Consider the following 348-nt stretch of genomic DNA (forward strand, 5'->3'; position numbering starts at 1 on the left):
ACAGGGATATGCAGTGGGAGAATGAAAGGGTGAGGTCAGTCTTTGTGTATGGGCTCCAGGAAGTTGAAGGGGAAACATATGAAGCAAGAAAACAAGGGGAAAAAAATAGCAATTGAAAGCATCATGAAAGCAATAGAAGACGACATGACCCAGCTGGAAAATTTTCGGAGAATAGGGGGGTTTGAAAAAAAAAAGAACCCGGCCAGTGAGAGTGACCTTCAAGGCAGAAGCGACTCGGACCAGGATCCTGCAGGAGAAAGCACGATTAAGGGACATGCCGGCATACAGGAAGGTGTATCTCGACTGCGACAGAACACAAGAAGAAAGGCAGAAACTGAGAGAGATGGT

The sequence above is a fragment of the Cherax quadricarinatus genome, chromosome 15, assembly GCF_038502225.1.
Source record: "Cherax quadricarinatus isolate ZL_2023a chromosome 15, ASM3850222v1, whole genome shotgun sequence".
NCBI classification, from domain to species: Eukaryota; Metazoa; Arthropoda; class Malacostraca; order Decapoda; family Parastacidae; genus Cherax; species Cherax quadricarinatus.